The sequence below is a fragment of the Physeter macrocephalus genome, chromosome 17, assembly GCF_002837175.3.
Source record: "Physeter macrocephalus isolate SW-GA chromosome 17, ASM283717v5, whole genome shotgun sequence".
Lineage (NCBI taxonomy): Eukaryota > Metazoa > Chordata > Mammalia > Artiodactyla > Physeteridae > Physeter > Physeter macrocephalus.
The window spans coordinates 24,877,824-24,887,381 of NC_041230.1; positions in this window are offsets into that span (position 1 = coordinate 24,877,824).

A 9,558-nucleotide genomic window follows, 5' to 3' on the forward strand; every position below is an offset into this window, starting at 1 on the left:
GGAGGGGTATGGGGGCCTGACCTTTCACAGGTAGGCAGACTTGAAGCTCCCCGGGTTAAGCCTCATGTCGCTTCTCTTCGTATTTTCTTTGCTCTTGTTTGTATTCGAAAGGCATTTGAGTAACTGGATCTAGGCGGATCACTCACCGCTCTCTGAGAGAAAATGTCCCTATTTTCCTAAAAGGTTCTGGGTGATTAACTTCTTCACAGTGCACTCACCCACCCACCCACCCTTGATTTCTTTCTCTTTCTTTAAGCTACATCTTCCCCCCCCCCCCCCACTCTTGCTTTGGGTTCATCTGACAGTTTGGCCCTCAGCCTTGGCGAAGGGAAGGGATTTGCTACCAGATGAGAACATTAAGGAGAGGCTGTGAGATTTGCCCCCCTCCCCAATATGGTTGTCTGGTAACTACTTTAACAGGAAGGGAGAAATTTACAAATATTTTAGCTGACACTCACTCACACTTTCGTCCCTGATCACACTTTGCTGGCCCACGGCCTGAAGTTTTTCAGACAAGCATCACAGGACTTTCTCTTCATTTCGTCTGTTCTCCAAAATAGGCACCCTGGCTTGGTCACACCTTGTGTATGTACCTTTGCCCAATATTATCGTTCTGGAACCAAGCAGGAAAAATAAACTTCAATTAGGCGAAAGTTTGTGTATTTGCTCTTCTCTTAGCAGAGTCGGGTGTTTGGAGACTGCGTGAGAGAGCGGTGTGTATTCAGGAAAGGAACAACTGCTTACGTTGTCGCTGGGTTGACTCCAATCCCCCCCTCCTGAAAAAGCTTTGGTCTCCTCTCCCGAGTCTCCATTTAACGTTGACAACCCAGCGGCGCTCCCTAATGGCCCAGCGGGTTGCACAAATTGGCAGTGAGCTGAGATATTATCAGGACAACACCCCATTGAGCAGGTTCTTGAAACGCAGAAGTGGAGGCCCTTTCTCCGGGCCACTGGGCGCCTGTGGCCTTTCCACCAATCAGAGCTGGAGGTTGCAGTGGCCACCTGTTGTCTCGCAAGAGTACATCTTTTAAGTTTCACTATTAGTATTTAACAATGGAGTAGAGTGCAGCATCTGGCCACGGACGAGGAGCAGCCTGCTTATCTGAGATCCCAAAAAAGAAATTATATATTTTTCCAGATAGTTGTTAAAAGGAGCCCCCAAAAGGCTGGGAAGCGGAGTTTTTCTTTGCACACTCACATTCCTCACCTTCTTCTCATTCTGTCGTGCATCTGGAGCAATCTGAGCTTGATTACAGAGGATGAAGCAAAGTATAATCAAAGTTACATAGAGACTGAACCTGAAGTTGTAATCAGACCTCGAGGATCAGGAATACAAATATTCGCACTGGAAACCCCACTAGCTGCGAGACGGGGAATTGCATGTGGGCGCCTGCGTGGCATTGAACGTTGAGCTGTGGAGACTAGAAACTGAGGGGACAACCGTCTCCCAGGAGGCTGAAATGCCGGGTGCTAGGGATACCACCTCCCGGCCTTTGTTGTGGGAAAGGCTTGCTCTTAAAATCCCCCTCCCTGTCACAGTGCAAATGTCTTGGGGAAGGACACAATATTCGGTCAGTCAATATTTTAAGATGATGATGATTTAGGAAGTAATGTAAGCGAAAGTTCTGAGTGTAGATCTTGATTAAGGAGAGAGGAAAAAAGAAACTGATGAGTCTGAAGATACATATGTTGAGGCACTTTGAATGAAAAAAATCACTAGAACAGAAACAGTCATTTGGGAAGGCTGAATACCGACCACGTGATTTTGCCCACAGTCGATCTTCGTGCACTCAACAGCTACTTTTTGCATGCTTCCTCTGTGCTGGACACTGTTTTAGGCACTTCTGAATGATAAAGAGGAGCCCAAAGTGACACACATGGAAGCCCTCAAAGGAGAATTGGACCCATCACACTCCTACACACACACACACACACACACACACACACACATATTCACCCGCATGCATGTACACATGCCCTGTCCCATCCAGGTACCTGGAGATCCCGTCATGACATGGCTACTGCTGCTATGGGGAGAAACAATCTGACAAGCAAATTTGCATCATGGTATTTGTAAAAGAAAGCTCCAGGGAGGGGGCCAGACACACTGCTCAAGAGCCCAAGCAGGATCACTGCTGTATCCCGAGAACCTTGGACCACACTTGGTACTTAGGTGGTTTGCAATAAATAAATATTCATTTAAGGAAGGAAAGTGAGAAGGAAGAAAGGGGGTGGGGGGGAGGGAGAGAGACGGAGGGAAGAAAGACAGATGTTTTTGTAGTGGAATATCCCTCCCAGGGAACCCGGTCAAGGTAAGATTTGAAAAGAGTAAGCCCAACACTTCTGATTTGGAGAACAAACTACCTGAGTGTTGGGAGAAGAGAGCCTTTTGCACCCTGCTGTTTTAGATCTTTTGTACACAGTAAAACTAGAATTATATGTTGTTTCATTTAGAGCTGTTCTGATTAACCATTGCATTCAGAATGCCCCCCAATTTTAAGGGTGCCAGTGGATTTGAAGCCCATCCATTAAAAACTTTAGAATGATGCTTCTAAAAATTTAATGCAATTGTAACTGTCATGCTATGTGTCATCGTAAGGGTGTCACCTTTTTCAGGCTGTCAGCATTTTGTTTCTGAAATGCCACAGACAAAGGCTTCCTTTGTACTATGTTAGCCTTGAATTTGAAGAAACCTCCAAGAACATATCTTAAATATGTTTGAATTTATGCTGCACGGTGCTAACGGTCATTGATTTAGAAGAGGGCAGTACAAGAAGCAGTTTTGAACCCAAAATACAACTTCTGGGCATAAGAAAATTCCTGTAAGGTTTTTATATGATTTGGGTCAAAAATGTCAGTCTTATTAGCTTGATGTTTGTAACTGGGTAGTTGGTGTCATCCAAGAATCTCTAAAAAATGGGGAGGAAAAATACACAAACTTTACATAATAGGAACACCATTTTTACATCTTGACAGAACTCAAAAACTTTATTTCTCTACTTTATCTGGCTCCAAATTAAGCAAGAGAGTCCCCATGAGGACTGCATTAAACTTGCTGAGTTTTATAGCTAAAGATCTGAGACTCCCACTTTTAGGGATCTAGGAACAGTAATTTAACCTGTGTTCTGCTTCCTCAGTTGAGATGAGGATTGTATTAAACATTACATACAGTTTAATTTTCTTGAGTTTTGGTCATGAAAAGTTCTATCCAAATATTATAATCCTTGTTTGCAATATGTAATGCACCCAAATTAACAGCAGCTCCAAATGGAAATTAACAGGGCCAGAGCTACACAAGTTTCTTTTCTTTTCCTATAATAACAGCTAATGTATTATATTCGTAAAATGTCTTATACTTGGTTTTATATCTGAATTTGGCTTCATGTCATAAAGCATAGCATTTCTATCTAGCATGGATTCTTAGTGTCTGTATAACTCATCTCCATGAAATTTAAGAGAGTTTCATGCCGAGAATCAACACTTCACGTTCATAGTCTAAATCACATGCAGATAAAATCAAGTCAAGACCTACCAAGGCTCTCACAATAGTGAATGTACACATGGTATAGAGGAAGCATTCTGACCTTGGGGCCCTCATTACACCGTCTCCAGCGCAGGCTTGGAAACTAATCACCAGGAGAGAGTTTCACACAGGAATTATAGTGTGAAAAAAATCGCCAAGCACAGTCATTGTTAGTTTCGGTTTTTAGTGAATCCAAACTTTTCTGGTCTGGAAATGTGAATTATTTTGATAGTTTTACTTAGGTCAAGAAATACAGACACATGAGCAAATGGGAAAAAAAAAATAAGCAAACTTTTCATTTATGGTAATAAATATATTGTTATGTATATGAGGTTGTTTCTCGTATTACAACCAATTTTGGCCATATTGGTTTCTGTGCTACCAGGCACAAGAAGAGCTCTAGAAAACAAATCATTTCCCCAGCTGAGTATGACTTTAACTAAGAATAGATACACGCATAGGTTCAGACAGATATATAGTAATTATAGAATGGTAACCCCCCAAAACCTTAGTAGCAAAAAAAGTACTGAGCTGAGAATTCATTCCCGGAAATATGAAATGTAGCAAGTATTTGCTTGTGACCTAAGTAGCTCTTCAATAAAGCTATTTGAAAAACCAATACACTCCACACAATCAGGAGGTGTGCAATTTTCAGTGTGTTTACACCCTGCCTTAAAAAAATATATCCTGTGTTCACAGAAATCCTAAACTGTTGTCCTGCCTGTTTTCTGAAATGTATTCTATTTCTTTTAAAGTGAAAGAATGACCTCTTTTGCAGGAACAATTTTCAGAGACAGCGTGTTTATCGAATGGTTTCTCTGCTTTCATAAAAACAATTTATTTTCACTGAACTCTTCAAGATAAGCATCAAAGCCAGGAAGAATGTACAATGAAGTTTATAATTACACTCCAGAAACAAATACAGGGTAGTTTTTATTTTGCTCGAGTGAAAAAGGTTTCTTTTCCCCCAAAGAGACAAAGGTAGTGATGGGGGAGGAGGTTTATGCAGGAGTGGAAATCAGGAAGCTCAGAGGATTTCCAGCAAGAGGGGCCCTGCAGTGTCGCCCACAAAGCCCACTGGCTGAACAATGAAAGCTGAGGACCCAGAACTCTCTTAGCGATGGGTGGGGGTCAGTACATTTTTTAATTCTTCACCAAAAGACAGCTATTGGGGCCTTAAGGAGAGAAAAATCATTAGACAGATATTAATTAACTCCTTCCATGACAGATCTATATACCATCGTACATAAATATCTCCCATAGTTGGAGCTTCTGATGACATCCTTTCTTTGATAAGCACCCATGTTTCTAGGTTTAATTTATAGGGCATGTTATTTTTAATAACCATAGAGCAATTAAATTGTCAAAAAAAAAACAAAACAAACCGAGAAAAGAACTGAGTCTAATAAAGGTTCTGTTTCTTACGAATTGGGAAACCATTGCATTTTGATCACAGAACAGCCAAGGACTAACAGCAAAACAACCTCCCCTAATTTACATAGATCTGTGCGTGCCAAACAGACGAGTGTTTGCTTTTCAAGTAATAGTGCAGGTGCGTATCCTGCAGTAACGAAATCTCTAACTCATCAAACCGTTTCACCAGAGTGGGACATGCCCTCTTTTCTGGAACTGTTTCAAGCTTTCTGCCCAGCATTCCAGCCACCTGTTTATGGAGTTCATCCTGGGGAGTAGATGCATGGAGTTAGAAACAAGAAAATGAAAATAAATGACCTTGTTTGTTATTTATAACAAAGAAACTCAGCAAAATTAATGCCCTGGAGCTTGACCTCTTGACCTGGGAGAAGGAGCCACCTCATGGCTTTGTGGCCAATGAACAATAGTCGGGCAGCTCCCATTGTCCAGCTAGCCTGACTTTTGGAAAGTCATGAAAACCATATATCCAAAATATTAAATGTTTTACAAGTTAGATTACAGGATTTGTGTTTTTTCTTTTCTTTTTTTTTTTAAAAAACATTAATTTAAAGAAGGGAGGCTAGTTAGCAAAAGAGCTTTTCTGTTTAAGGTGAGCAGGTTTTTTTTTTTTATCTACTTTGTTTTATCTACCCAGTGTGTCCTGTGTCAACAACATGTTGAAGAAAAGGAAAATATTAAAAATTTCAAACCAGGACTCTGAGAATTGAAAAACGGTTATGTATATAATAGAAATCAAATAGAAAGATGGGCTTGGCAAGTGGTTCAGGGAAAACATCATGTTTCCTCCTTTTACGACTATCAGTGGGAAAGGAGAATGCAACTTCCTTCTGTTACATAAATGCAGTGTGGATGGTGTCCCCTAGAGTTGTTCAGTGAAATAGCACCGCCTTTCCCTTCTTCCACTTACCTCAGCCCACACCCCAGAAACCCAGGGCAGGCAAGAAATGAAGGCTCTTCAGAACTGATGCCTGCTTGAAACATCTTGAAGTAGAATCTCTAGTAAAAATGACACCCTCCTACCTGTGTAGCTGGTCCTAAGGCTGGCGTCTGCCACCACCTACCGCCTTCCTTCCTGCTTTTGGTTCCTTCCCTCGTTCACCTACAGCACATCCCAAGAGTGTCTTGGATTCTCCTAGACCTTAAATCACAAAATCCAAATTTAATTTTTCCCCTCATATTGCTTACTTATTGCTCTATCTGTCCAGTGCTACTATGTCTTTAACTGTTTTATTTTTCCCCAGGAGCAAATAGCTGTTTTTTTTTAAGGATTCTCTACTGTTCCTCAAATATCTTTTTCACTATAAAATGAAGCCAGTTTCACAAGCTACACACATCACCATGCAGACACTACCCCAAGTATTAGAGGCCATCCCTCCTCACCCATTTTTCTTTTTTGACCCCAAGGGGTGGTTCAGCACCTTTCACTGCTGAAAGGATGCTGCCTTCATAAATCCAGAGAGAGCCCTACATACCCTTTTTGTTTTCTCACATACCTACAAAGCAACAACAAAATTATAGCCATAAATGGTCCAACTTTCTGGCTAACATTTGTGGGACTAGCCAAGGCGCAGTCCCAGGGAAAGGAGCTTCAGGAAGTTTTTGCATGTAACTGGTCTAAAGAAACCCATTCTGCTGTCCAGAGCCACATGTCAGCCCTTGTTTTACTGAAGGACTCTCTTAATCTAGGAACATCACCAAATGAGTTCCCACTGTGTGCTTGAAGTACCAAGTAGCTGCACTTAGTGGGAGAGATAGGGTAGAAAGTTATTACTCCATCTTACCCAGAACTGAAACTCACATCATTTATTGTTCAAAGTTTTACTATGCCTTTCTACATACCTGGTGCTAAATTTCCAGAAATGGAAACAAGTGTGATCCCTGTTCACACAGTGAAGATTATAAGACACAGGGAAAGTATTCTAATGATGAAAAAATTTTTCTCTTACTCTTTTTTGGCCGTGCTGTGCAGTGGCATGTGAGATCTTAATTCCCTGACCAGAGATCAAATCTGTGCCCCTTGCAGTGGAAGCATGGAGTCTTAACCACTGGACCGCCAGGGAAGTCCCAGTGATCAAATATTGTCATCAGGGTCATAGGAGCAGCATTCCCTGCCTAATGTAGCCAACAAACATTTATTCACAGATATGATTGCAGATAACATGTTGGGGTGTTGCTTAGAGAACGGAGAGATTGTTTGAGACCAGGATCATCAGGGGAAGCTTCACGGAGAAAACATTTGAAAGCAGGACGCATTTGGGGGAGGCAAGAGGGAGGAAAAAGTGTCCTAGGGGAGGGAGCTTTTGAACACACAGTCATTAAAAAGAAGAACTCATATGTGTGGTGGGGACATGGGGTTGTGTCAGCCGTCTCTTGGATAGATTGCTCCAGTAACAAATAACCCCTAATATCTTAGTGGATAACCACCACAGAGGACTGTTTCTCACCCGCATTTTTGTCTATCAGCAGCCACATTTTCACTTCAGGGCCAAAGCTGACACAGAAGCTTGTATCTGGTCGTGTGGCAGAGAAAAAAGAGGTAGTGGAAGCATGCTATGCCTGTCGAAGCTTCTGCTCACGTCGCTTCCACTCACTTTTTACTGGTCAAAGCAAGTCAGATAGTCAGATGGCCAAGCCTGATGTCAACAGAACAGAAAGTACGGTACTCCCATAGGGAATGGTCTGATACAGAGGGGCCCCCAATATTTTGAAAAAATGCGATCAGTGACAAGGGAAGAGTTTTAAAGAGACTTATCAAATGTCTCAGGCAGCAAGTAAAATTGTTTAGCCAGAGCGGTGAGTGAATATTGAAGAACTTGGTGAGATAAGACGCTGGGAAGTTGTAGGGGGGAAAGAGGCAGGATGAGAAGGTAATGGAGTTTTGAAGCCCAGGCAGCTGAGTTAGATTTCATGCAAGAGTCTACGTGGAGGATGACATGAAAACATGGCTGGGTGCTCTGATCTAAAATTTGCTGTGACTCATATACAGCAGGCTCATTTAACATTTAATGAGTTTATCCTGTGTGCCAGTTGTGGCGATGTAGACATTTGCATATGTATATTTAAAATTTTAATCCTCATGACATCTCTCTGAAGTAGATAGTATTATTCCTTTTTTTTTTTTTAAGTTGAAGAGGTAAGCTCCCAGAGGTTAAACGACTTGCTTAAGGACACAGAAGGAGCATGTAGGAGAGCCGAGATGCAAACTGAGGTCTTTTCTTTCTACTGCATCGCTGCGGGGCAAAGAAATAAAAATGCCACCTTTCTTTAGTATTGACTTGTTATTCTTTATCTTCTCCTTATACCCACAGTCTGAAAGCAGGTTAACATGATACTCTTTCTCCTCAAGCAGAAGCTGTCATTAAAATGCTGTTTATATTACCACTCCTTGCATAGGACAACTTTATAAGTGTCTAAAGAAGAAACAAATCTTTACTTGAGTTTATCTATTATAAAATCCTATGGCAGAGACAGTTACCGTTTTCAAAGTGTTCATGTGCTGCCCCCTCCCCCAACCAAATATTTCCCAACCCTTTTTGTCATTAAGCAAGGGGTCATGTGATCAGTTCTGGCCAATAGACTGTGAGCAGACGTGTCACTTCCAGGCTGAGACAATTAAGAACTGACATGCAACCTCCCTATTTCTCTTGCCCTGCTGTGTTGTCGTTGGAGACCAGGTGTTTCAAATGTCGTAGGTGGAAGCTAGAGGAGGGCCATTCACGCCTCAGAATTTACATGAACAAAAACACATCTTTATGGTTTTGAGCCAAATCAGTGTTTGTTACTGAAGCATAGCCTAGCCTACCCTGATCAATACAGATCCCCCTGACTTTTAAGTGACACAAGGAAAAGCACCGTATCTGTCTCGATTATTCCCTGATCCCTACTGCTGAATACAGGGCCTGCCTGCTACATGGTATGTGCTCAGTAAACATTGGGGAAGGATAATGAATGAATCCAAAATTGAGTATGGTCCCTATATGCTATTTATTTAAGCCACCTGTGAACTGTTTTTGGAAACGAGCTGTTGATCAGTCTTCCTGAAATACCATTGCATCTTGTCTCTCCTCAGATTAAGATCTTACTATGTAGTTAATCAGTTTTAAACTCCTCTCCCCAACATGCAAGGTCCTCATAATGTGACCTAGATTCCTATGATTTTACATCTCTGATTTTATATCTCTAATCTAGTCTATCATTACTCACTGACATGTGCCCACTAGTCATTTTTCCATTGTTCCAGGAGTAAATATGTTCTTGAGCAAATTATTTGAAGTCTCTGAGCCTCAGTTTCTCATTCTTGTAAAACGTAGCAGATGAGAGAATGTATCCAAAATTTTTAAATTATGCAAGATTATGAAAATACGAACATCCAAACTTATTTTTATTTGTTTTTGTTTGTACACATTAACAAGATTAATAGATTAGACGAGAGATATTAAAGAAGTATTTCTTGGGCTTCCCTGGTGGCGCAGTGGTTGAGAGTCCGCCTGCTGATGCAGGGGACACGGGTTCGTGCCCCGGTCCAGGAGGATCCCACATGCCACGGAGCGGCTGGGCCCGTGCGCCATGGCCGCTGAGCCTGCGCGTCGGGGGCCTGTGCT